At 38.4% G+C, this 25,585-nt stretch overlaps 1 protein-coding gene across 6 annotated transcripts in view; it reads right to left on the reverse strand.

Annotated features, from left to right (window-relative positions):
* The window catches only part of MEF2A (myocyte enhancer factor 2A), an 89,275-nt gene that overhangs the window by 54,083 nt on the left and 9,607 nt on the right, over positions 1–25,585 (reverse strand). The gene's annotated exons all lie outside the window — the stretch shown is intronic.

Below are 25,585 nucleotides of genomic sequence, written 5' to 3' on the forward strand. Positions count from 1 at the left end.
TTAATTCAACAGAACTGGAGAACAAATTGAAATAAATAGCCTCTAGCACATCAGCTGTATACTAGAGTGTATAAACATGAAATAGGTACACCTTATTCTATTACCACCCAATATTCATTAAAATAAAAGGGTAAAACCAGCCACAATATTAGCTTATAACCTCTCCCTAACTTTCCAACCCAAAATGTCTTTTGAAATCAAGTCTTGCATATTTTACTATGGGTGTCACAATGCCATATCCTTGAGGCCATGTGTAGAAAGTGGTGCAACCACATCACCATCAGCCAGTTAATGAGCAGAGACAGCAAGAGGCAGATTAGTCACAGGCTGCACTTCACAATACATTCAATTTCCACTGAGGAAACAACCATGATGTTCCGATACAGCTTGAGAGGAAAAAAAGAGGTGGAAGAACATCACAAAATGAAGGGATGTCATTTTACATTTACCTGCTACCAACCAAGGACTGCTTTGGCAAAACATTGTAAAATTCCCAACATATTTAGAAATACTATTCCATGGAATTTAAGATCAAATCAACACTAAGTTTACGTGATGTCCACTGGCCACAACAAACAATGCTACCACTCACAACCACCAAGAATATCCACTGCACTTTAAGCTTCAATTCCTAAAACACTCAGTCTGAAGTCTGCTGCCCCACTCAGGGAAAAAAAGGTCTCAGCTCCTACTATGATCACACATTACATTTAGTTCTGCAAAATTCTGGTTGCATTCCTTGGACATACCTAATAAAAAGCTCTCTATAAACTGCTATTAAAAATTGTTTTCTCCATCACGGGTGGTTTCATTTTTTAAATATACTATAAATAAATATACCATACATTGTTGAAACAGTTCTCTGAACACAGGATTATGAGATTCCTTCCTCTGCTTCTTAAAAGCAACCACCACCGTAACTAGTACATATTAACAGCCACCACATGTGAGACCAAAGATGCATCTGGTCCAGCATCTTATCTACGCAAGTATCAACAGGATGGTAAAGGTGGGACATGGGAACAGAATAAACATATAGCACTTAAAAGCTGTAACAGCTATATATAAAAGCGATAATATTTATAAGCCATTTTCTCCAGATATTAGGTGATTTTTGAATCAGGAACTTCTGGAGTCGTATTTGGAATCTTAGATTTAAAGGTATTCATCAAATCTTCTTCATTAACATTACTTCTGAATCTGTGTTAAATTTTTAACACCTGGGAGCAAGCAGTTGCACAGCTTCCTTATGCACCAGAGTAGAAGATCTATCATTGCATTTAAGCCTGATCCTGATAACTGTATTTGGTATCCACAGATTTTTAATTACACGAGGCAGTAAACAGTCACCTTCACTCTTCACATCAGCCCTGATTTTGATGTCTATATTGTATCTTCCTTCAGTCATCTTTACTCAAAAGTAATAACCCTACTCAATTCAAGCGCTTCTTAAACAAAAGCCATTCTCTGGCCAGCCAGCCTGTCCTCCTCTCCACCCTTTGCAGTTACCCCGTCCTTCCTGAAACAGAAGGACAGGCAGTGTGTATAGTATACAGGATATGAGGTATATAAAGTTCTATTATAATCTACCATAAATTTATACAGAGGCATAATAAAATATTATGTTCTGCTGCATTAGACATAGACCTGGGCAAATTTACTGCTTCCCAATTTTTTTTCCCAAGGAAATAGCCCTATGCTCCAGAACACAATTTTAAAAGCCCTGTGTGGGACCACACACTTCCATAGAGTCCTATCACATACATTCAGCTCTTCCACTTTCTGCAGTAAACATTCAAAAGCAAGTCTACGCAGTGAAGAAAATAAAGAGCTCATGGGAGAACAGGGTAGAGAGGAAGAGAAATATGACTTGAGATTATGCAATATATATACTTAAGGATACAAAATGAGAGATGCACAAATGTTTTCCATGAGCTAATGGAAGAAACAGTAGCAGGGAAACACTATTACCTGCTTCACGTACCATCACACACCGGGAAATGGGAAAACTGACTGTAATTTTCACCAACATTTTGTTATAGTTTGAGGGTGTTATTTCAGGTCTTTTACAATTAGCATGCTCTATTAGGCGTAAATGCATCAATCCATTTCCCATTTACAACTTCTGCTTCACCCTCCTTACTCAGCCCACTGCTTCCTCTCATCTCTCTTCTTGTCTCTCTCGCTACTTTCTTCAACCTCAAGCTCTTTTCTCACTTAGCAAATTCCAAATCCCTACTTGCACGTCTGTCCCCGTTCGGGTCCAGCCTCTCCTCCCTCTCCCACACGTTGCTATGGACACCAGAAACCTGGCTTTGGAACATATTTGCCAAAGGCAACCCAGCTCTGAAATACTGCATCCCTTTCATTTTGAAGTCACGTACAGGATGATATTCAAAGCTAAGAACTGAAACATAAGTTTGGCATGAGCTTAGGGTAGAAAGGATCTTGACACTAACTGCAAAATCAGAGTAAATTGTGCAGTAAAAAGCCACTTTTCATGCGCGCTCAGAACACCCAAATGGGAAGTTACCACCAATGACAAATGCATGTTACAGTTCTCATGGGAGCAATGACTTTTCCATTTTCTAATCCTTGATCATGTCAGAGCTGCAGTTTTACTTTCCATGCTGACTAGCAACAAAACCATGTAAGATAAAGGACAGTGTCCACTATATGGTTTCATCCAACATGTAACTAACAGTTTTAATTTTGCTAAATCACAGTTGCATTGTGAACATACTTAAGTAAAAGTCTTAAGTCACAAAGTCATTTCATTTAGATCATCAACAAACTTTTGCCCAAATAAACACAAACTGATACAGGAAGATCAATGCATATTCACTTCTAAAAGTAAATGTGGAACTAATGTGAAGTAACCTTGATGAAGGTAACATTCTACTTCCTTAAGTGACAGAATCAAAAGACACCACCAAAACTGCCTTCCATGACCCCAGGGGCACGCAGAAGCAAAGAATTTCTTTTTCTTGTTTGTAACAATAATTTCAGCATCTACTAAACAAAACAATAAGAATAAATAGAGAAAAGAAGGGAAAAAACCCATGTGCTTCATGATGAGCTTCACACAGAAAATAACGTCAGCTTGCAATAATAGCAAGAAAAATGATATTTGTATCTGTCCGAGTAAAAGCCTCTATTACTGCATAAAAGTAAATTTTATTCCAAATTTTCTGGGTTTATTCCCTTCCCCTGCCATGTGAAAACACACTACATACTGAAAGCCAACAGAACCATATGCACGAATACCCGCTCCTGACTGCGGATTTTCAGGAGCTCAGCTCAGTTCGCTGTTGTCAAGGTTGCTCACAGTTTCATAATAGCAAGAGATACAGAACTTTAAAGCAATGAAACTGTGTTTGACCTATTTAAAAAGATTCTTTCAAGGGTTCAGTGGAAAGAAATTATATCTGTGCAGAACTCCACAAGGTTTGGAAGCCTTCTGGCAGAACAGGTTAGGAAAAAACTGTGTCAGAATTACATTCCTTCCATTTATTTTCCCTTTATTTGCCTCTGCCTCTTTGTTTTCTTGGAACTTCCATTTCAGCATCATGGTTACAGGTTACATTTGACAGTCACCATCTCAGCAGAGCTCATTTACTGCAAAGCACACAAAGAAATGAGTGTCATGACGTCAGATCATTTGCATGATAACTCTCAAAAGCCACAGCTGCATGAAAACACAGATCTGTACAGATGCAGCTCACACTGACAATACTTAGGTAAGGCTTATATAGCAGACAATGTTTTCTTACTAAATGAAGGTTAATAGGTCTTTTTCTAGTCTTAAAGGAGCCTGTGCAGATATTTCTGTAGATTTTGCCCCTCAGCCTTCCACTGATGGGCACAGATTGCACCACCAAACTGCACTCACTGGCAATTCCAACTAACACTTCGCATGCTCACCAAGGATGTGACCAGAATATAAATATTCCCATACATACCAAGTGGAGATGAGGCCCATCACCACCACGTGCTTCTTTACATTAACAAAGCAGATAACACAGAATATCTCGTTTTTCCATAGTAGCAGTAATCTAAATGTCCTTCCTCCCTGCCCCATAGCACTAAGTGGAAATAGCTAGAAAAAATTAGGAGTCAATAAATGGCTTCACCAAAACAATCTAAAGGTTAAAGGGTTGTATGAAGCTTCGTCACACACGATTCTCAGACTCCATTTGCCATCCAGAAATGAGAGATAAGAACATCTTCTTCTTCATAACCTCAAAGAGAACACAAACCCATACAAAGTATACAACTCCAGACACCACCTCTTCTAAATCCCAAAACTATACAAATACATTTGCTCAGATTTGGATCTGCACTAAAACATCCTGAGAGCCACAGGAAGTTATTACTGTGCTCTGACATTCCACCAGCCCTGCTCCAAAATTCACTGCTACCACTTTGAAGCCAGATTTTAAAATGAAGATTTCAAGCAAAGAGACTCTATCTACCTTTATGTTTGCCTTTAACAGAGACCACACTCACACTCTTGCTGGGGTTTCTGCAGCGGTGTGCAAAACCAGTAAGAAAAAAAAAAAAATGTTTCCTACAGCCACATTTCTATAGCCCTGTCATAATACATTGTTGTAAGTAATGTCAAATGTAAGTGTAAAACAATAGCACAGCCTACCCCTTCCAAACAAGACACGTTGTCATTTATCTCACTTCTTGTCATACCACAGTATTAGGAAATAAACCTTTTTTCATCCTCAGTTTAGAAGCCATTCTTTTACATCCAAGTAGAGCCTTACAAGTGAGACTGGCCTCAGAGCTCCAAGGTCCTCAGCTAGCAAGTGATACACAAGCATTGTTATAAAACAATAATACCACCCTTAGCCAAAATAACTTTTTGTAAAAAGTGGGACAACATAAAAAAAGAGTATCAGTCAAGAATTGTTTATGGCTTCCTGTATTTTTTATGCATCATAAACCACTTGTTTCTTTTAGCTGGGAAGAACAACACACATCTTTTATACTTCACAGTTTAAGTAAACTGTACTTCTAAGAGTGGATTTGTGAAGTTTTGCAACTAAACAGAGTCCCCAGTTTCCACATTAAAATGGAATCTATTTTTGAGCCTCTAATTTGTAAGTTACAAAGGTTTTCAGACTAAGCTTTTGAAGGCATATTAGAAAAGATATCAAAATACTTTCAAAAAAATACGGTCTTACTGAAGAACTGCACCTTTCAAATACTGTTTAAACACACTGCTGCTCAAAATGGCCTTTCTGCCATTCTTTCCCATGCAGCAAGTAAGATGAAGTTGAATAACTATATTGTCTTGCTAAAAGAACTACAGAAATCTACACTGTACGAAAAATGAGCTAAGACTCAGATGCCTGTTTTTAAAACAAGTTTTAGTACTCCTAGAATGCACATTTTCCTAAAGATGGATTTTCCCAAGCTGACAGACCGAACAGATTTCAAGAACTATCAGCATCACCTATGACAGCACATGCACTCCTAGATAAGATGACAGATGTGGCCTTGTCCAGGATGAGCTACAGCCAGGAATTCTGCTCTAGTTCATTATTTAAAATGCATTCGCATTCCAATTAAACTCAATACCCAAATATTTTTCACGCTGTTACATTGCTATGAGCAGTAAGCCAAAAAAACCCAGTTTAAGCCCAAAAAATACGTATCATCCTAATCTGAGCCTGTATACCCTCTAGAAGCAAAACAGCCATTATGAAGCTATCTGTAAAAGCATACATCTTTACCACATCCTCGCCACATATTTTCATGTGATATTAAATTCCATTTTATTACTCCCATCCTTAAATTTGATCTTGATATTTTCTACAATAATTTATCTTTGCATTCTCAAAAACATGTCAGAGCACAGCTGGAAAACAGGATCTGGAAAGTCATGAGCTAACAGCAGAGAAAGGTGACCACAGAAAAAGGACTAAACTTTCAATATAGAATTAAAATCCAATTTTAGATAGAAACAAAACTTAAAATATTAAGTAACCACAAGAATTCTGTTTCCAGACATCTACAAACCGATTAAGAAAATAAGCGCAGGAGGGAATAGCAGTCTGGAAAACATACTCTGGAGATTTTCCCAAGAAACTTGTTCCTAATTTATCATATAATTTGTTGAAAGATGCAACTTTTCCATGGTATACAAAAATAGCCACAAACAAAGATGATTCTGGGCACTGTTAACAAAAGGAAACCCAGTATTTGAAAGCTGTGGCCAGAAAAATTAATCTCCTAGTGAATGAACCACAGCTTTTAGAACAGCCATGTCAGTCCCATCACAATTTTACTTTTTTTGACCAAATAATCTTTTTTTCCATTTACAGCTCTTAGACATTAATAAAGTAGATGGAGAAATCTAAATGTAAGTTTAGGTATGATTGCTCCATTACAAAGTAATCATCGTTTGATGACTTGCAGGTATTCAATTAGTTTAAAAACTCATTACACATTTCATAACTTTCACAGCAACAAGCTCTAAGTGCAACTAAAAGCCTTTAAACACAGATTTAAACCTACAGACTCCTGTGCAACTTAACCCACAGAAAGAAGATTTCTTCCCTCAAGTTAAATAGACATATAAAGAAAGATATTAAATGTTTTTCAAGATCAAAACCATCTGCTTTGGGGTTATAATGAATCTGCAATGGCTGTGGAACTTAACAACCATATGGCCAAAAAAAAGGCAGAGAGCCACATGTCTACTTACCAAAACTCCTTTCTGCCTCAAAAGCAGCAGCCATCAGGATGAACCTTCCAAAATGCTGATAAGAACATGTCTACTAGACATGGCTTTAAATTATACACCATCTCACCCACAACAATCAGCTGCTGCAGAAGAGCAGGAGGCAAAACACAACCCTGTGAAATGAATTTCTTATATTCATCTTGGGGGAGGAATCACCAAAATCATGCAGCTGTTCTCAGCGGGGAGAATAATTGCCTTTCTTTAAAGCTAGCCTAATGACTCAATAAGAATCAGCTGAAAAGACACCTTCACAAGCATTGGTAATCAACTAAACAACAAACACCTAACTGTGTGGACAATTAAAAGGCTCATTTTAATCTTCTTCTTCATCTTACAATGAAAGAGAATAAAATACATACACAGGACTGTTCAGTTTCCAATTAATATATTTACCAACGAGAAAGGAGCTTTCTTCTGGCTTTGCAACATCTTAACACTTCCTCAATCTTCCCCAGGCTCACTGATGCATCTTTAGATCACACTTAAAACGTGCTACATACTGCTAAGTTAAGTCACGGCTTTAAGAAAAAGTATTATCATGGGAAATCTATTTCCAGAAGTCTTCATATTTCATCAGTTACCGCAGTGACTCTCAAGCTTTAATTACTGCTATCTTGGCTCATTACTTTCTCCATCTCAACGTAAGTTTATCAATAGATCAGAGAATACAGATAATCTTCTTTTGCGTAACAGGCATTTGGCAAAGGTATAGCTCATTATCTCAAAGTTCTCACAATACCTCTGCCTCACTTGTCACGTCTATATTTATCCCTACAGAAATCAGCAGAGCAAAGCAGAGTCAGGGCAGCAAGTAACACTGGGGACTGCAAGTGGACAGAAGATGTTTACACAGTTACAGCACCTGAAACTGTTCTGACCATTGATTTGGTCAGATTTCTGTGAAATGCTAGACAAGCTGCAGCACCTGTCTGGTTTTGGGGTTTTTTTAATATGTGGTCACTCCCTGTTTTCATCATTTTATAGATAACTAAATTGAAAGCTTTCCTCTGATTTTGTAATATGGCCATGTCAGGCTGAATACAGAGGGAGCAGCACTTGAAGCATAAGCAACAACATGTCAAAGTAACCTTAAAAAGTCTGGTTCTTGGCATTTCTATTTGGACATAAGGAGTATTGCTCTTCTTTTTGCCTCTGAGAACTGCATGATGTAAGTGGATTGTCTTTTCTGGGAGAACTGAAGTTTTTAGTAGATGCTTTTCGTGGGTGGGCTAATTTTACAAGAATTTAGAACCTTAACAAATAACCTACACATAAAAACCTGAACATTTATAAACCAAAAACTAGACAAAAATATCCCTCTATGCTAAGTTCTGATGTATCATAACCACATTTCACAGCTGGATTATACAGCAAGAAAATAAACACCTGAAAGCAACATACAAAAATACAAACAGAATGTACTAATTCTACACATAGTTCAAAATCAAACAAGGTGCCAACCGAGCCAACTCCAACAGCATCCTGCCATGAGAGTTACAGTTTGCAGAAATGAAGACAGGCACAAAAACCATTCAGAACCCAGCACACGCTGTAGGACAACGTTGAGAGATTTATGACTCTCATCCTTCAAATCCACTCTTTAAAATTGTATTCAAATTTTGCAGGCTGCACTTCAGCTTTCTTGTAGCAAATGCCAAATAAGCAATTCTCCAGTTAAGTAAAACAGTGTCTGTTTTCAGTATATTAAAACTGACTGGTGTACAGCTGGCACAGTTTCCCAAGGCAAGAGTAGAAACCATAGCAGATTTTTCCTTAGGAAGCATGTATATAAAAGGCATTTCATTGCCTCAGTTTTTAGTTTCTTCTACTGGAAAAAAAAAAACAAACCAAGAACATAAATTATGAGATAATCTTATTTAACACTGAGTCTAATGTAGAAAACTCTGTGAGCCTGGTGCTTCAGCAAACCCATTTTGTGACTTGCAGCAAGACTTCCAACACTCAGTGAAGTTCATGTACCAGTGACTAAACTTCTGGTAATTCATTGTTAGTTTCTACCAAGAGGGAAACTGTCCACTCTGCCTACAAAGGACAAACTGTTGAGGTAATGCAAAAAACAGCCTTATGACAGCAACTTCAACACACGTTACCGAGCAAACATTACAGCAATCAAAAACATTTACAGCTGACTTCAGGAATGTAATGGATACAAAGGCAGCCATAGCTCTTGAGTGGTTCTGCTTGTACCTTGTCCTATGGAGAGCTTCCTCAAACAAGACTTCACATCAAAACCCACCAGATTTGATTGAGGTTCTGAGCAAGGGGACAAATATAAGTAGATGAGAGAATGAAAATCTAAAAGGATTATAAATGAAAAGCCTTCTTGCACACTGTGCCCTTGCAAGATGGGTCTTTATTCCCAAGTTTGGCGTCAGTCAACCGTGTCTTTGTGACACAGAGCACCGTGTGCTCCTGTTTTGTATTTGGGAAACTTCTTCCCAAGGTTCAGCTTATTCTTAACTGTTTCTTCCTGATCCAATATATCAGCCTTTCTTCATGCTCTGCACAAGCTGCAGGCTCCAAGCTTCTTGCCCAACTCCCATTTGTGGGGTTTTTTGTTCGCTTGTTGGTATTTTGTCTGTTTATTTGTTCTTGAGGTTTTCTACCTGCTAAAACAGGCAGTCTCCACAACCACTTCCCTCCTGAGCTTTCTTACCAAATACACATTTCCAGTCTTCCAGAAGATTCCACATGATACAGGCACCCCTCCTTTTAAAGGCAACAGGACAGGAAAACCAGGAACAAATGGAAGAGATATCACACATCAAAGAATCTATACGAAGCTTTAAATCACTGAACAATTATCCAGAAAGCTTCCTGCTAATTTATTCGATGCCTGATTAAATGACAGCATGCACTCATATTGTTGAAGTGCAACAATTATAAACCAGACACGACAACATAATGCTTCACAACAGCCTGCATGCCTCAGGAAGACATTCAGTAAACCATAAAGACGCCTACATGTTTCTAACAGAGTAGTGGTAAGGTTCTTTTTCTGTGGCTGTCGTAGCCTTTGCTCAGAATTCAATCTCTTAAAATTCAGACACACCACTAGTTCAAACTTCTAAGTAAAAATATCTTCTTAAAGTTACACTGTACTTCACTGTACAGATTAAACCCACATTTCAGTGAATTATTCCCTTCCTTGCATCCTTTTAAGCAAATAGTCAGAAGTAAAATAAAGCATTATTGCTTGGGGACAGGGGACACGGGACACGACCTGCAGCACAACATAAGGCAGATCCTTTCCATGCATGCATGGAGACTGCTTCTTTGTAATCTAAAGGTTTGAGAATACAAGGCAGACAGGTGGCAAATAATAAATAACATACAAGTGAGATGAATCCACTTAGCTACATGTCTGGAGTGATATATTGGAAAAAGATTAAATACAGGAATAATACAGACAACACCACTGAACTCACAAGATGGTGTTAGGCACCCAGGGCCAAGAAACAGTCTGATTCCCATGAACTCTAATTTCAGCAGCCACTTTTAAAGGCAGCCTGGAATGAAATTCCTTACAACCTAAAACATTTTATTGATCCAAGTACTCCATAACCCTCTTTCTCCCCCCACACTCCCAGGCTGGCATTATTGCCTCCCATTTGGATGTCTATATACTTAAAAGCAATCATGAGCTAAGACTGTCCAAATCAAGTACAGGCTATTAAAAACAAAAGTCGACTACATTAAGATACATACCCCAATACCCAAAACATACCGTAGAAAATTCAGTTTCTACTAAGAAAAGAAGTGGGAATATTCTTTAGACTATTTTCTGCTCCTGCACGTAAATCTTTTCCTCTATGGGCAGGTGATATCTGGTAGTCTGGGCATTCACATGTCATTAACCTTGCCCCTTTGATTCACTTGCAAAATGTTACCTGACCTACGCTGATTATAGCACGCTGAATCTCCAGATAAGAGCTGTTCTCTGAATATAAACTGTTAGTTGATAAGTGGAAATTCATGATACTCCAGCAACAACATTACCTGTTATACCTGCAAGGCAGAGCAAATTATAAAATCCAATTATTTCACCTTTCTTGTAGATTGCTGCAAACAAAAAACTTTTTGTCATTTGACCCAAACTAACATTACTGCTTCATAGCACAACTCGATGATTCAAGTGGTGGATAGCAAGATGGATTAAAATATCCATTTCAATAGCTTCTGGAATGAAATTGAAATGACTATAAATAAAAGAGAGCAGCCTGACCCATTTGTTGCCATTATTGTATTAAAACCAGAAATCCTCAAAACTTGGAAAATATCTCAATTTCTCTTCCTGTCAACAAGCCCTGACAAACATCTTACATGAATAGAGCCACTAAAAAGGTCTGACTGAGAAGTTACAGCTGACAGAAGTATAAGTGAAGGCCCAGAAAAATTTAACTGAGGTCCCAAGCAAGAATCACTTACGTGATCTACACGTAAATATAAAAAGCCCTTCTGATAAACTACTACATGAACAAACTACTTCATCGTTGAAGAGTTAGGCAAGAGCAAGAAATATTGAGAAAAGCAAGATATCACAAAAGCTGGATCTTATTGTATTTGAAAGGCAGCTGGCCTATTTTCAATTACATTAAGTAGCCAGGAATCTGAAGCAGAAGCCCAGACAGGCTCATATTATTGTAGCCTTCCCTTAGTGAAAAGCTCTTCCATCTAAACAAGTATATTCATTTAACTTTGACAAGAAACACAAGATGCAAATGCAAGCTTTTGGAAACTGTAAGGTAGACATCTCTCTTCTACTACTTAGCCAGCCAAGTATCTGATGCAATGACTGCCTAGACCTGACAATAACCAGGACCAGTCGGGAATCAGAGACTATAAATATAGCTGGACATCCAGACCTGCAATTATGCATTAAAAAACAACACAAAACAAACAACCTCACAGTCACACAGAGTTACTATCCTCATTTTAGAAAAGGAGAAAAAAAAAAAATCATCCTCATTATCAAAGAAACTGCCAGAAATGCCAAGCAGAAGCCTTAAAACCACTTCAGAAGGGACAACTGCATCATTAGCCTCAGTCTCTTGCACTACTAGATGGTCAAAGTAGACATCTTAGCATTTAATTACTGCATGAGTGATTTAAACCTCCTAGGAAAAGGAAAGAAAACAGCGCCTATTTCACACACACTGCTGAATCCCTTCCATCCGTGCTGTCTTCTTGTTCATTTCTTGACAAAAACCTAAGAGACCTGGGAACCATATTTCAGTTTTAAGGCAAATGCACAGCAGTCAGATGTGAATGACTTCTCCTTGAAGGTATTAGTCCTAATTGCTGCACTTGACGTTAACAACAGTATCTTGCTTTGGTAAGAGCAGTTGCATGCCACTATAAAACTTCGATACTGCCTGTAGCCCTGGCAGATGAAAGTCTGCAATGTGCAAGTCCAGACACCTTAGTTAATCTTTGAGCTTGGAGAAATGAGCGGTTAAAGCCAGAGTTAAATTCCTGCATGTGAAGTGATAGACTCATTTAGATATAGAAATGAATAGCTTTTATTCTAACAGTATCACTGGAGTGCACGAAGGAAAATCAGCAATCTTTTCTATTGCTTTCTGCTATGACAATAAAGCATTCTGTTTTCATTAAATACCCTATCTACTTATTTCCCTAAATAAAGAAAAAGAATATCTCACATATTAAATGTATTCATGACTGCATGTACATCATGATTAGAATCACAGAACTGTTTGGGCTGGAATGGACCCCATAGTTCCAACCCTGTGGCATGGGCAGGGACACCTTCCACTAAAGCAGGTTGCTCCAAGCCCCTGTGTCCAACCTGGCCTTGAACACTGCCAGGGATGGGGCAGCCACAGCTTCTCTGGGCACCCTGTGCCAGCATCTCAGCACCCTCACAGCAAAGAGCTTCTTCCTTATATCTAATCTAAACCTACCCCTTTTCCTATCCCTACATGCCCTTGTAAAAAGTCAGATGCTACCTTAATTATTTTACAGCATCTCGTTTTAGTTAAAGTAAATTATCTGTCAACATGATTATATACAGTTATACGAACAAAAAAGTGAACCACAGTGAACTGGCATGCAGTTTAAACACAACTTTCAAGAATCTGCTCAGAAGCATTCTTGCACCTGCAAGAAACCTTAACTCCTCTTGAAAGTTATTGTTAAGTACTCTGGGCCTTCAGGAATTTAAAACCATCTTTCTTTTACATGCTGACTGGAAGCCTTGCAGCAGCTGAAGCAATAAATATTGACAGCTAGCTGGCAAACAGCAGAGATACCAGCACTTGTAGTCTCCAATTTCACCTGCATCAGCAAAGACAGCGCCTTGAAGGGACAGTGTAACTAGGGCTTAATATGTTCATCTGTACTACCCCTGCTTTTTCTTGTATGAAAAGCTTACTTACCCCTCAGTAAGACTGGCGTACGTCTGATCATACCTGCTTTAGAAAGCGTATCACCCTAAAAACTTCAATTAGTTATTAAATCATTGTAACATACAGATAGATAGTAACAAAGCTCTAACTCTGGCTATAAACTGTACTGCAAGAAACTTGCAGCATCCAGTTCCACCCTTTCATGGTATTACACAGCTCAGCTCCTTCTCCCCTAAACCCATCCTTTGCAAGTTTTGCATACGAGGCCACACATTGCTTAATAAAAACTAAACCGTCAACTCATAGCAAACAGAGGAAAGGCTGTATGCCAAAATACAAGATACTCCTGACAGCACATAAGAAATAGAAGAAAGAATTTGTAATGTGGATTTTAATTAAGAAACTGCATTGATGACCAAGTTCTACTTTTCTCTCAGTTCTCACCTCATATCCTCTACTTTGAGGCAGGACTAAAGCAGCTGTAAGGGAACGCATTCAGACTTCAAAACAAAACAAAACAGAAGAGACTACAAAATTCTATCCATCTTCCCACCAGAAGAAGGGCATCTTTCTAGCGATTCACTCAGCAGCTCAGACAAGCTGCAGATTGATGGTTGGTTTTCAGCACATTTCATCCTGCTGCCAAACTAACAGATTTTTAAACTGAGATTTGAAACAAAGACTTCTTAGTATAACCCACTGAGTTGACCACTGAATCAGACCTATTTCTTAAACCTTCATCTTATGATTTCATCTGAAGCCAATAGATTTTCACCCCTGCACAGACACACCTTAGATTATCAGCTATGTTTAGATTTGTTAGAATTCACCAACATAGAGTCATCATTTTCTCCAGCACACAGCCTCACTGGGGGAGGGGTGGAGACATCCTCCACACAATAAACATTTGCCTGCTTTCAAAAGGAAGATATGAATCAAAACAAGCTTACCCTGTACTTCTAGCAGGCACTACTCTTAACGTATTACGTCAACCAACATTCGCAGAGATTCTTCCTTATAGCTTCTTGTAGCTTTTCCTTCCTCTTTGTCTACCACTGAATATATTTAACTTTGATGGTAATATCTCATTAATAGCATTAGCAAGCCTGTATAGGTGGCAGGCACTCTCCTTTGTGTACATCACTTAACAAAAAGGCAAACCCTTTAGCATTCTACATCAGAAAAAGCATCACATGAAATCTTAGGACTACCATAAATGCACAGTTCAGTGGCAGATAAGCAGGCATGAGGTAGGTCTATTGCACAGGCAGACAGCACCTAGAAAGAGGCAATGCTCTAAGCTTTGTTTTGAACAGAGTAAAATAAGATTTGTGCTCGTTTTAATGCTGCCAAATCAGTCCATTTGCATTGTTTTCAAGACGTCAGTTTGGGCTTGGAAAGGATGTACTTAGACTATTTAGCAGGTCCTCAGATTCAAAACCTAGTTTTATTCAAATGGGTGCCCTTGCCTAAGTCTTTCAGTAGGTGGAACTGAAGCCAAAATATTCCTGAACAGGATGGTAATATTCCCTATAATCTACCCATACAGATGTGAGACATCTCAAGTCTCACTGTTTGTTCTTTTTTAGAACGAGTTAAGTTGGCTTCAGTGAAGATGCCCACCCCATACAACTGCAAGAAAGGCACTGAAGAGAAGGGGAAGTCCCCAAAAGCAGAGGAAAAAGCAGGATGCAGGACAGCAGCAGAGTTAAGTTGATCTGTAGGGAGTTTTATCTGTGGTATTTTATCCAATTTGATGCCACAAAGTGTAGAACAAAGACATGCACCTGGTGTTTTAAGTTTAGTCAATTCAAAAAGACATTAAAAAGAAACTAATTCTTATTCACTTTTAAGGATTTCACTTTAAGGGAAGGTCTTTCAAGGATGCACATGGTATTCTTCGGCCTTCCGAAAGCAAAATCAATTAAGCACAAGACTCCATTCTTGTAACAAAATTTATTTGTTAGAAGAGCCATAAGAAACAGCAACTTTAATCATTAAACTTAGTTTAAAACATTAAACTAAGTATTTGTCACTCAAAATTTCACCACTGACAAATCCACCACAAGCAAGTTGCAGCTTTTGTGAGAGATCTGAGTTTTCACAGGTGGTTCTGCAGTGTCTCAAATACTGCTATGGAAAACCAAAATGGGAACTCTAAAGGGACCTTGTTCTCATATGCTATTAATGCAGGAGCTTGAGTGCCAGGATTATTGGTATTTTGAAACACTTAAAAAGACCAACTGTAGCTTCCAACACAATTATATTCTGGATAGCTAGCAAACAGTATATATGCTAAGATATGTAACTCTGAGCACACAATATCATTGTGCTTTATGGAATAATTTCAGCTCCCCATTATGTTTAAGATAATTTAATGCTGGTTTATTATGTGTGTCCTTAAAGTACACAAAAGAAAAACCACTGGGCTTCCTTGTAATTTTTCTGCTCACACAGTATCTACCAAAACTAGAGGATTAAAGCTCTGTGAAGGAGCTTACTAGCTCATAATGACCGTGCATCTAGAGAGACACCATCGAAAAACAAAATCCAACAACCCATCATCTGGAAGAAAGCACCTACATAGTCTTCTCAGCAGGAAGGGATGGAAAAAATCACCAGCTGGACGATGTACAAGTTAGATCAGAGCTGGGGGAGGTGGAACCCTTCATTCCTGTGCTTTTAGCCAAGCCTCACTGGCATGACGTGTGACCACTGGACCTGAAGAAGAAAGGAACTCCCAAAGCATTCAGAACCCACTTGAATCTTCAAGCTTAAGGAATGCAATCATGCAAGTCTGAGACTACATAAATCCCTTAGCAGTAGGTTATTAGAAATACATTGTCCCATATTCAGTATTACAGCTGCGCTCTGGTGCTTAGATCCAAGCCCAGGACACATTTATTTCTCTGGGCCCATAGGTGCAGTGCAAGAGGAATCCTGCTACTGCATGCTAAATGGTATCATGCTACAAGCAGGAGACAATCAGTGAGCCATCTCACACTTTCTGCTCAGCCCAAGACATCAAAAAACCTTAAACAATAAACCATCACAAATACCACACTTCCAGCAACAAACCAGCAGAGAAAGTGCTATTAAACTTTATTAGGATTATGCATAGGAGAGATTATATTTCGTTGAAGAGGTCATCCATCCTGTAACGTTGTCTTGATAGAGGACTTATGTATGCCACTCTTCGCTCATACCATCCCCCAAATGGTGACCTCTCAAATCTGCAGAAGGCCTTGAACTGACACATTAGCTTCAAAGCACAGATGATACCAAGACACCCTGACTACCACACCATTGCCAAAATTTACATTTGTAGCTTTTCTTAAAGTACCTAAGGATCAGATTGCCATTTTCAGATTTCATTTAAAAATTCATCTTTAGTCATCATGGCAGCAGCAAACTGAATCATAAGAGACTAACGAAATACTCCAAAAATTATGGGGTATCAAAAAATCCAACTACTTTTGAATTCTCAGTCCTCTCTGACACTGATATGCAGACACAGTGCTGTAGCATTCCCAATTCTGCAGTTGCTTCCATCTCTGTTACAAACTGAGTCTCTTGAAATAGCCTGATAACATTTTATTTAACTAAGAGAACTCTGAAAACGTTCAGAGAAATTATAATTTGAGAGTTTCACTGTTCTCTTCACTCGCATGGTTACTAGACACATGCATGCTAAATATACTACATGCTATCATGGCAGCAGGTCAGTTCTGTACAAGCTGCTTGTACTAAATGTCTCCTGTAAGCGACATTAGAGTTTAGCTCTGCTACAGCACATATAGGAAGAGGCTTCACGTTCCCAACAACCATCTGAAGGGGAAAACTATGCCAACAGAGCACCAAGTATGCCAGTGCTACTTTAACCCATTTACTATTTTAAAACACACATGTAAGCCTTGCATTTGTTATCTATATTATAAATTTTTAAGATTCAAAACTCCAAAGCTAACTGGTTTGTCTTACTCTTTTGCTGTGAAAATGTAAAGAAAAGGAAAAGGTCACAGACCATAGTCTGTAATATGTGACCTGTGAGACTGATGAAGTGCAAAACAATGTGTGCTATTAATTGGGTAGGCTATTCAACTACATTTGAAATATTTTACTGGTTTATTAAACCAACTGGGTACACCGTAACTACTAGACCACATTCTGAATAAGTATGATTGCATACTCTTCTAACAATTTCAGAGCAGATGTTCTCTATAAAAGATACCGACATATAAAAAACCCACACACTGTCTCTACATATATTGACATATATAGAAATACACACACTAGCATATAAAAAGTACAAACAAATCTGAGTTGTCAAAATTAATGGAGCACACACTAGAAATATTTTACCAACCTCTATCACATTGCTTTCCTCTGTCATACTACAAAAGAGGATACCAGAACAGAGAATGCCAGCCTGATGGGGAAAGGAAGGCAATCTCTTAAAAAGCTGCCTATAGACTAACACAGGGAGGAGACATTTCACATCATGTTTTTCATGGCTTCAGACCGCTGCCTTGGAGAACACTAAAATAAAAGGGGAACAGACTTGATCACAGAGGTCAACAGAGATTAAAGAAGTGTTTGTATTCTGCTGGAAGAATACACATTAATCTTTTTCTTTTCACAAGCACAGAGGAAAGCCTAACTCAAAACACAAATACTTATCAGTAAGAGCATAATCACTTCAGCACTGAAGCTGGAGGCAGGGGAATCATACAGACCTTTGGTAAATATTTAGGCAGCTAGCCCACATAAGAATCTCAGGCTGTTGCTGCTCTAGTGAAACTATATCCTCAGTGGCTAGTCTAAGGTTATCCCATATATCTACTTAAGCTGCAACTGCATGTTTACTGTACACTATAAGCACATCCTGACACTGTTCCTCTTCAGTAGAAACTTTGTGAGATTGTTCATACATCACTGGCCCTCCCTTTCCCTCTGAATGGGCGACACCTGGAAACCAGACAGAACTACCAACAGGTAACTGAGTTATCACAATAAAAATATGCTACGGGCCTGTAAAAAGAACAAAAAGAGGCAAAGGTATGCTGTAATAAATGGTTGGATTTTGAGTAGATGATACTTTAAGCTAGCTCATTATGCAGAGTCATTCCTTAATTAACCTGCAGAGAATAGCAGCATTTATCAAGTAATACACTGACAGAAAGATACAGAATACCACATTTTTTACAGAAGAAAATTATTATAACACCAGCAATATTAGTCACTTAAACCATCTGAAGTTTACAGTGCGGTCCTGATATACTGACCAGGTTTCATTTTGGCATTGCAACTTCTGCACTAAGGGACCACATTAGAAGCACCGAATTATCTCAAATTATTAGAAGATTTATTTTTTTTTTTTATGATCCAGGAGAAACATTTATATTAGCTATACACAGAATATGTATTCATGTAGTGTCACACATAATACTTTATCTGGTCAAATAGCATCACCTTGACTAGGTGCTAATACACAGCAGTATTCTGCCTGATAGCTTTAACGCCAAATCTGGGCCATCTTTGCACTTGCAGGTTTCTGTGAAGCTGCCGGTAAGAGTTCCCCACCCCCTAGCCCATGGGAGCACAGAAGCTGTCACTGCAAAGAAAGAAGAGAAACACCTCCTCAAGAACCATGCTTCACCTCTGCAGAGCTGTCAAACCGTGAGCCTTGCTGCATTACAATGCTCCAACTGTTTACTTCTGCTAAACTTTGCACTTCACTTGCTACTGCTCAAATATTTAAGACAACGCTTCCTTACCCTTGAATCCAGTTTTTCATTGCATCATATTTAAAAGTGTTTTTCCATCTTGATGAGTTAACACATTTAGAGCAGTCTTATACTGGATTCCTTTCACAGAGAAAACAAACACGAAAAACAAGAGCTACACTGATAAAAAAAACCACGGGAAAGTAATGAGGGAACTGAACCAGTAAACTTCAATCTGAAGACAAAACTAGGAAATGGGATTAACAAATACGACTTGTCTACAAAAACCCTGTTTTTCATGCTTCTAATCAGCATGTTTCTGACTGCACCATTCAAAACGGTGCTTCCAAATTTCCCCAATACAGCAAAACCCAAAGAAACAGTGTTTCTACTGCAAGCAAATAATATCAGGGTCCTACAGAGGAAAGTCAGAGTCTTACAAATTAGATAAAACACTTTTTGACTAAGAAAAATAGCTACTCATTATTACACAAAGCACTTTAAAAAAACTATGACCTTGGAAGAGGACTTGGAATTAAGTTATCTGCAACTGTCTGATGCATTACAGGTTACTCTTCTTTCAGACGCAAACAAAAACCCAGCAACAGTAGAAATCAAAACCTACGTAACATGATTACCCATAAAAGCATAACTTGCATAGTATGAAACTATGCAGACACTTTGGTAATTTTTTCTCCAAAAGTGTTGGTACATAACTGCTCAGTTTTGGAGCACCTACTTTTCAAGACCCCAGGTGGAAAAAATGAACAAAAAGTCTGTTGATGTGACATACCCAGCTGACAGATTTGGAACTTGTTTCATGGGAGCATTACAAGACAAACCAAAAATGGAAGGGAATATATTAAGTAAAAAGGGATACCTAATGAGTAGAATTCACAAGACTTTCTCTTTCGTCCTCAGGAGAAAAACTCCAGCACTTCAATAGATAAATCTGACAGAGAAAAATCATCATCTACCCACTGGGAAGTAAAATGAATGAAAGCTGAAAAGAAATAGCAGAGAAAGACAGAAGGGGATGGTGGTGGAAGTACTTCTGGTTTACTTTTACAAAAAAACAATAGAAATTATGAAGAATAAACATCTCAACTCTGACATACTCTTCCAGATTCTCACACCAAAAAGATGTGCAACACGGCTTCAGTGTTCACAATTTAAACTTCTGATTTAAGGTATCAACTGAAGAACTGAAATGCAATGCGAAAGTGCGGCACTCTCACTAGAAAATTATTTCTAATATTTTATCTTCTGCATTTGTAAATAACAAGAGCTGATGGAAGTTATGCTTGGCAGAATTGAGTCCTTTGTTAAAGTTAAGGCTTCTCAGAGTCAAGAATCCACTTGGTCAGGTCAAATTACATCATCCAACCATTACCAGCACCACAAGATCCATATACTGGGCAGTTCAGAGGCCTCAGTGACACAGACAGATCAAAATGAAACTATTTTTTTATCTCCTTTGTTTTCCTCATTTGTTGAAGGCCATCTGAGCCAAAACTTTCTTCTCAGAATAGAGGCATCATCTAGACCATAAAGTTTGGAACTACAAGTTTCACGGAAAGCCACAAACTTCATTGTAGCCCAATCATCTAAATGAAACATCTAAATAAAAATAAGAACTGTTTTTTAAGGATGAGTGACTTGAATTTGTCACACCACAATTACAACAAATTTCAAGCCTACTTTTGAAGGCGTTTCATGCAGCAAAGCTCCCTAAATCAAAAATCTTAATATGTTCTCACAACACATAAAAAAATAACCAAACTACATTTAATTAACAAATAGGGGAAAAAGAAGTTGGGTGGGCACTGACTGTCATTTGTTTTACTGGAACATATCAAACAGTTTCAGTATTCTTCTGCTAAAGATATGAAGAAAAGCTGAAACAGGAATTCACAGCTACAAACCACACGAGACCGTGTGATAGGACGTACCCACCTCAAAATGCAGGTGCATTGCTCTCTGCATCTCACTAGTGAATAGTCACAACTGAACATATTAACCCAGTTTTCTGAAGACTTAATAGACGACAAATACGTCTCTTCAGTTGTGCTCTCCATTAAACAGGTTTGCCCCATTAAGTACTACAATTAAAGAGCATTTTGTGACACCATGGATTTTCAAGTGGTAGGAATAAAAAAATAAACAAAGAGGGCCTAGGAGAAATCTGGAAAGGAACTTTTTGTAAGAGCAAGTAGTGACAGAACAAGAGGGAATGGCTTTAAACGGAAAGAGGGAAGATTCAGATTAGATATCAGGAAGAAGTTCTTCCCTGTGAGGGTGCTGAGGCGCTGGCACAGGGTGCCCAGAGAAGCTGTGGCTGCCCCATCTCTGGCAGTGTTCAAGGCCAGGTTGGACACAGGGGCTTGGAGCAACCTGCTCTAGTGGAAGGTGTCCCTGTCTAGTTGGAACTAGGTGAGCTTTAAGGTCCCTTCCCACCCAAACCATTCTGTGATTCATAGGACCTACACAGCTACATTAAACTAGTTTAAAGGTAGCCTGCATACATCTATCTACACACATCTACCACAACATAGTTTTACCGTTGATCTAAGGGGAATTTTAGCTAAACAGACCAAAAGACTATTTTCTTGAACTTGGTCTCGAATATTTTTCCCATCATATAAGGTATAGTACCTTAGCAAGTCTTTCAAATGACTGTTACTAAAATAAGCCAAGGAAGTTGCTGTATAGGAAAAATAGGTAAAGGCCTATAAGTTTGTAAGAACACTGCACAGAACCTCAGATGCACAGGTCTAAGGGTGAAGAACCTCCTGGATTTAGGAGATTTCATACATAAATTTCCTGAGACTAGCAAAACAGGTCTATAACCCAAAAACACAAAGAAAAAATATGTAAACCATACACTCGTTATCATCCCTTGTTATCCAAATGACTCTGAGCATCTCTAGATCCAGTGGGCAGAGCACAAGCCCCAAGCAGTAAGAGGGCTGCAACCTCCTGTAACAGGCACAGCAGACAAAGCAGGAGATGACAGCTGGCCAAGTGCTAACTGGATTGGGTAGGCAAACACTGTGCGCCCTTCCCTGCCCCAGGGAGAGCTCCCATCACCTTTACGTGGAATTCCAGAACAGCATCTCAACCCATTGGTGCATTCTGGAAATTAAGGGTGGCAATGAAAGTGCAGATCTACAGCTATATTCATTAAACAGTGAGACTTCAATATTTATTGTGGCTCTCAAACAGAAATGTACAGTTTTGCCATGAATGATTGCAGACATGTTCTCTAAACAATGATAATCCAGTTAGGTTATCACTCGTCTGGACAGATACATTAATTATGCTCAAATTATCTCCTATTGCTAAAATAAAAGATAAATAATTTAATTTAGTACAGGAATACAGCAGAGGAGAAAGAGACAAAGACTTGGATTGAAAAGCTTATGTGAATGCCAAAAAGAGAGAAAGACGGTTCCCTACACACTGGGGAACCATTGGAACTCTTCAGCATTTTTTTGCCAAACATGGTTTTACTTTTGTTTTGTTTTAATAGTGTTTTACAAAGTTTTGCTAAGGCAACTTGAGTATTGACTATAACACAGCCAACATGCTGTATTATAAAGGCAATAGCAAGATGTGACTAATGTGTATTAAAGAAAACACATTCCCTACCATGGGAACCCTGTTAGAATTCACCACTATTTGAAGCAGTCTGCAGGAAGCTTTTCTGTTCTAGACTTCCTCTCCTAACAATCTCCCTACTAGTACTTCTAAGACATAAACATTAGTAGTATAACATTGAACAGGCACACAGGTAACGCCATCAGCTTACAGAGTTTTCATCTAAATAGGTCTAACAGACACAAGGAAACATGCTAGAAAGAATAACAGAATAACATCTCAACCACTTATGCCATCACGACAGCCAAGGACTTAGCTGGAACATTGAAATTAATTCACTGAAAACTCATTGTTAGCACAATGAATGAATGTGGGAGAAACAAGGAAAAAAGGAAAACCAAACCACACACACAAAAACCAAGCATTACAAGAAATGTACCAAATCTAATCAAAAGCTGACTTCATCTAACCTGGTCTGAAGTTTCACCAGAATAATTCTGGTGTAACAAACTGAACCATATACTAAAACGACACCAATCCTGCTGGATGCATAGGTCTAACAGGAAGAAAAGGAAGTTCCACCTCCCAATCTTCAGTTACATTGCAACTCTAGCTGTATAGGTAAGAGCACCAGGGATACCAGCAAAATAAAACTAGAGTTAGTTTAAACAATAAACTACACAGAGGACTTGCCAAGTTACTGTCATTTACAGAAAAAGCTCAAGAAGCCTTACAGCATACGTAAGACATTACCATACAGTTAAAACTACTTTTCTCAGTTCCTGTGTGGAGGTAGTATATAAAAACCCACCTGGAAGGAGAACTCAAACATTATTGGGAGAATTTGTTTTAACTATGTCTTACAGAGTCCAAGTTAGTCTTTCACTGATGGTCTGTAAACTCAAACACTACCTAATAAAAGCATTTCTTATGCTACTTTTAAGTTTACGGTTTTTTTGCAGGGTTTCAGAGATCAAAATACAGGACCTAAAAATGTCAGTGTAGAAGTGTTATTAGACTCCAAAACAAGAGCTATCAATCAAAAAGAACAAACTTCACCCAAAAAGCATTTTAGACATTGCAATAATAAAACTACATTTTCTGCTTAAAGTCAAGAGCAGCCAGTGTTTGTGTACCTAGCATCAGCTACTGAGGATATGAACATTTCACCAAATGAATAGCTGTATCACACTAAATATGAAATCCATTTTTAACCAACAAAAAGCATGGTAAATTCGCTCATAATCTGGGGTTTTTATGAACTTCAGAAAAAGAAGTATTCCTCTATAGAAATCCAAACAGAAAGATGTCTTTCAGAAAATATGGAATAAATCACATTACAAGCAGCATCCTGAATGTATTGTACATCAACTTCCTTCTCCTGCAGAGAAACGAGAAACAAAAAGCATTGTAATCCCTTGTTCAATATTGTAGCAACTACAAAAACAACTGCAGCACAAGCTCTTCCAAAAACTACGCATTTTAAATGCAAAGCTCACCCTTCAGAATTAATACACCTACAAAGATCTTTTTCATTAATATATGCAATTGCTTCCTTGCCCAAATTTGTATTTGTGTCTATGGAAATGGAAAAATACAACACGACGATTACACAAAATAGTCAAACCCAGATATACAGTCTGAAGTTAAGTAGATACATTCACAGTAAGACACTAATGTCTGAGACCAGATATACTCAAAGTCTGTAACAGTAAAGAGTTTAAAGTAAGATGAGGCTCACTCTCAAGCATAGAAGTTGATAAACTGAGCCAGACACAATCTACAAACATGAATAACAACCTAAGCAAAGAACACCCCTGACACTGACTTTTGTATCTTCATTCCACTTCTCATTTCAACCAAGATACAAGTAAAGCTGTTTTCTAGATACTTTAATTGACTGCTGTCAAACTCCTGAAGGAAAACATCTGTAATCCCTAACACGGGCGCACTAAAGCATTCGTGTTCAAGATCCAGCTATGTCTTCAAAAAATTCTCACCTACTCCTTCCTTCCTCCCCTACGGCCCAAACACTGACACGTCTCTGCGGATGCACCACCTGAAACCCAGTGTCTGGGCTGGCTGTCCCTTCACTGGTCCCATATCGCTAACAGATCAGACTATTTTAAGATAAGCTAATTATGCCAGTGAAGTACCTTATAAGCCATTAAGATTAAGCAGAAGAGACCACGGAGAATTAAAAGCAGTGAAGTACAAGTAAGATAGAAGCAAGAATTGTGATCTCAACTATTCAAGATAAGAAGCCTGGAGGATTCCTCGTCAGATTGCAACTCCAAATTTTAGTGTGTACTTACTTTCTCCAGCTTCTAACAGTTGCAACAAGCACAAAAGAAACTTCACATGAAGGGTTGTCGTTCCTTACACCTTCAGAAAATCAGTCATTCGAGACTTAGAACAACATACCGACATCTTCGTGGCTTGCTTGTAGGCATTATCTACAGGGATGCAAAACAGACAGCTCCAGAAACAAATATAGATTTGTTTCTTAAAAGAAGCAGATCTGAAGAAAAATCCTCGGGTTTTCAAGAAGTTTATCAGATTTTCATCTCATTAACTCTTCATGAAAGGAATGCATGATGGAAAAGCAGAAACTTCTTTTGAGAACTAGTCAGCCGGTATCTTCAGGAACACTGTGGTAGGTTTCATTACTGAACAATTCGGCCCTAAAAATACCACATTAAGAAAAAATAGGATCCAGAAAGTCCTCAATAAAACAGATATGAGCCTCATGTGGAGGGTGTGGGAGAGAGAATTTTAAAGAAATTTATTAGTATCTTTTAAGAACAAAAGATATTCCCTCTCTGTTCCTTGGAGAGGGGGAAGAACAGGTACAGTGGAGATTAGACACAAGGTGTTAAAACAGAAAAATCTAATGGTTTCTAGACAAACAGGTTTTATGACTTTCTTTGATGCAAATAAGCTCCTGCTCCCCAACCTCCAGAACATACATGTAAGAGAAGCAAACTGCTGCCCAAAACTATGTATGATTATGGTCCAAAGTCTGGCAAGGGAAAAGCAGACGACAGGCAGCTGCAATGACAAACCACTGAGCTTCTACTCTAGATTACAAGAGTCAAATCCAGAGTACA

Source organism: Strigops habroptila, chromosome 9 (assembly GCF_004027225.2).
Source record: "Strigops habroptila isolate Jane chromosome 9, bStrHab1.2.pri, whole genome shotgun sequence".
Lineage (NCBI taxonomy): Eukaryota > Metazoa > Chordata > Aves > Psittaciformes > Psittacidae > Strigops > Strigops habroptila.